This window comes from Salvelinus sp. IW2-2015, unplaced genomic scaffold (genome assembly GCF_002910315.2).
Source record: "Salvelinus sp. IW2-2015 unplaced genomic scaffold, ASM291031v2 Un_scaffold3693, whole genome shotgun sequence".
In the NCBI taxonomy this organism is placed as follows: Eukaryota; Metazoa; Chordata; class Actinopteri; order Salmoniformes; family Salmonidae; genus Salvelinus; species Salvelinus sp. IW2-2015.
Genome location: NW_019944970.1, coordinates 155688 through 159487, shown reverse-complemented (window position 1 = coordinate 159487; position 3800 = coordinate 155688). Strand labels below are relative to the sequence as shown.

At 46.7% G+C, this 3800-nt stretch overlaps 1 non-coding gene and 1 pseudogene across 1 annotated transcript; both read left to right on the top strand.

Annotated features, from left to right (window-relative positions):
* The first annotated feature begins 2649 nt into the window (after window positions 1–2649).
* LOC112076328 (U2 spliceosomal RNA) lies at window positions 2650–2824 on the top strand (annotated as a pseudogene).
* Window positions 2825–3138: 314 nt separating this feature from the next.
* On the top strand, window positions 3139–3255 carry LOC112076331 (U5 spliceosomal RNA). Its single transcript, XR_002895161.1, has one exon. It is a non-coding gene; the product is annotated as a U5 spliceosomal RNA (small nuclear RNA).
* Window positions 3256–3800: the final 545 nt, after the last annotated feature.

Genomic DNA, 3800 nt, shown 5'->3' with positions numbered 1-3800 from the left:
ACATGGGATAGTGTAAAGGGAACTTTGCCTAGGACGCCCATGCCAGGTCGCAGTTGTAAATGAGAACTTGTTGTCAACCAGCCTACCTGGTGAAATAAAGGTGAAATAAAAAAGTGTTAGAAGGTGGAAGATAGAGAATTAGTCCAGTAACTGAAAGGTCACTGGTTTGAGTCCTGAGTCAGGCAACAAAACGTGGGATTTGATCTGAACTGGCAGATCTGTGACCAAACCCTTCAGAAAAACAAATTCCCTTTGTTCCCTGTAACATGGACTTATAAAGTTGTACTGGCGCCAGAGAGGATGGCTGACGTTTTATTGGCTCTTAACCAACCATGCTATTTTGTTAGGTTTTTTTCGCATTGTTTGAAACTTATGCTGTACATAATGTTGCTGCTACCGTCTCTTATGACCGAAAAGAGCTTCTGGACATCAGAACAGCGATTACCCACCTTGAATTGGACAAAGAATTTTTCTGTAATGAGTCAGACGAGAGGGATTTACTCCAGACACCTGAACAGGCCCTCATCCTTGTCATTCGTAGGAAAAAAATATGTACATTTCGCAGAAGGAGATCGGGGTGCCTTGTGAGGATCAGGCGACGAGTGGCTAATCTGCCTTTGCCATCCGTACTGTTAGCCAACGTACAATAGCTGGAAAAGAAAGGGGACGAACTAAAAGCACATATATCCTACCAACGGGACCTTAAAAACTGTAATATCTTATGCTTCACAGAGTCATGGCTGAACGACGTCATTAATAACATACAGCTGGCGGGTTATACACTATCGGCAGGATAGAACAGCAGCTGGTGCACGATATCCAAGGAAGTCTCAAGGTTTTGCTTGCCTGAGCTAGAGTATCTCATGATAAGCTGCAGACCACACTATCTACCTAGAAAGTTTTCATCTATATTTTTCATAGCTGTCTACACACCACCACAGACCGATGCTGGCACTAAGACCGCACTCAATGAGCTGTATACCGCCATAAGCAAACAGGAAAACGCTCATCCAGAGGCGGCGCTCCTAGTGGCCGGGACATTAATGGAGGGAAACTTAAATCAGTTTGACCTAATTTCAACCAGCATGTTAAATGTGCAACCAGAGGGGGAAAAAAATGAACTCTAGACCACCTTTACTCCACACACAGAGATGCGTACAAAGCTCTCCCTCGCCCTCCATTTGGCAAATCTGACCATAATTCTATCCTCCTGATTCCTGCTTACAAGAAAGAATTCAAGCAGGAAGCATCAGTGACTCAGTCTATAAAAAAGTGGTCAGATGAAGCAGATGCTAAACTACAGAACGGTTTTGCTTGCACAGACTGGAATATGTTCCTGGGATTCTTCCGATGGCATTGAGAAGTACCCCACATCAATCACTGGCTTCATCAATACGTGGATCAATGACGTCGTCCCCACAGTGACTATACGTATATACCCCAACCAGAAGCCATGGATTACAGGCAACATCCGCACAGAGCTAAAGGGTAGAGCTTCCGCTTTCAAGGTGCGGGACTCTACCATGGAAGCTTAAAAGAAATCCCGCTATGCCCTGCGACGAACCATCAAACAGGCAAAGTGTCAATACAGGACTAAGATCGAATCATACTACACCGGCTCCTTCGCTAGTCGGATGTGGCAGGGCTTGCAAACTATTACAGACTACAAAGGGAAGCACAGCCGAGAGCTGCCCAGTGACACGAGCCTACCAGACGAGCTAAATAACTTCTATGCTCGCTTCAAGGCAAGTAACACTGAAACATGCATGAGAGCATCAGCTGTTCCGSATGACTGTGTGATCATGCTCTCCGCAGCCAATGTAAGACCTTCAAACAGGTCAACATTCATAAGGCCGCAGGGCCAGATAGATTACCAGGCCGTGTACTCCGAGCATGCTCTGACCAACTGGCAATCGTCTTCACTGACATTTTCAACCTCTCCCTGTCGGAGTCTGTAATACCAACATGTTTCAAGCAGACCACCATAGTCCCTGTGCCCAAGAACACTAAGGTAACCTGCCTAAATTACTACCGACCCGTAGCACTCACATCTGTAGCCATGAAGTGCTTTGAAAGGCTGGCCATGGCTCACATCAACACCATTATCCCAGAAACCCTAGACCCACTTCAATTTGCATACCGCCCCAACAGATCCACAGATGATGCAATCTCTATTGCACTCCACACTGCCCTTTCACACATGGACAAAAGAAGCACCTATGTGAGAATGCTATTCATTGACTACACCTCAGCGTTTAACACCATAGTGCCCTCAAAGCTCATCACTAAGCTAAGGACCCTGGGACTAAACACCTCCCTCTGCAACTGGATCCTGGACCTCCTGCTCAGTCCCCTCCTGTACCCCCTGTTCACTCATGACTGCACGGCAAGGCACGGCTCCAGGCACGGACAGGTGGAAGGGAGGTTTAGGGCTGGGGTAAAGAATATGAGTTAAGGGAATAGATTAGGGACGGGGAGACAGGGAAAGGTAGGGTAGTAGAAAGGTATTTTGTAGGGATGAAGGGGAGGGAAGATGCTCCCCTGAGTTTTTGGTTTTGGGTTTTTCATTTGTTTTGAATTGAAAAATGCCTAGTTTTGAGTTTGTTGATATTGTAAGTTGTTTATTTGGAATGGCATTGAAAATAATAAAAACCTTTATAATAAAAAAAAATCTGTTCTTACCAGTTTAATATCTGATACGTCCCCCATCGGGGGACTACATATTAAATGGATTTTTCGAACAGGGAGCCGGGAATGAGGCTTGCTCCGTCCGCTCCACGCATCGACCCGGTATTGCAGTATCTCCGGGAACGGTGCAACACATTTCTCCCGTTGTCAAGGGAAAAAATACACAAAGCTATGTAAACAGCTAGCAGCAGCAGAAGGAAAGAAAAAATAAGAAACATCCAAAGTGAAAGTAGGGCGAAGCACTCTTCATGGGTTCCCCCGTTTCCCGCCATTTTACTTAAAAAAAAAAAACGTTGGACAGGATAGTGAGTGAGTGAGTGTCTGTCTGTGTGACTTTTTACCCACAGCCCTCGAAAGGTTGGCAGAGTGGGTTCGGTGACCACCCACCCGCGAGATGCCAGCCTAGTAGTGCACAGAGTGTGTCTCGGGCCCCGACCTCTGACTTCCATACGACTCTGGTTTCTCTTCATTACGCACAAGCCTTTCGCCTTTTACTAAAGACTTCCGTGGAGAGGAACACTCACGAGTTCAACGTATTTTTGGAAGGGCTTTGCTTCTGGCAGAGCCCGGTATATCTTMTTTCAAGAGAAATTGACAGAGATGACGCCGCCGAGACTTTTTGCTCAGGCGTTTGACTTCAATCGGACCGACCGGTGTATTTTTCCACTCAAAGTAGTCGCTCTGGCAATTGAGTTCAAGCCTGACGACGACTGGCGTATTTGCCAGGCTTTGAACAAATAGTCGTCGCACTAGGCGTAAAGAGCTGGCGACTAAAAAAAAAAAAACACCCGCCTGTCGCCATGGAAACGTTGGGTGGGGTGGAGCCAACTTTTGCCAAACCGCTGAAGTCTGCCGAGACCCCCGGGTGCCCGGCGGGTGCAGGGGTCCATTTGTGGGTTATCGCTTCTCGGCCTTTTGGCTCAGATCAAGCTTGGTACCGAGGTGCCCCAGAGCTCGCTGAGTCAGAAGGTCGTTGAGTGTTTTTTGGAATTTTGCTGAAAATTTCTTAAAACAAATTTAAACTACAGCCATACAGATATGGCGGGTAATGGGAACACAGGTTCTGTTCCGAGGGCCGGTCTAAAGAACACCATAAGTTTTGCATGGAAGCA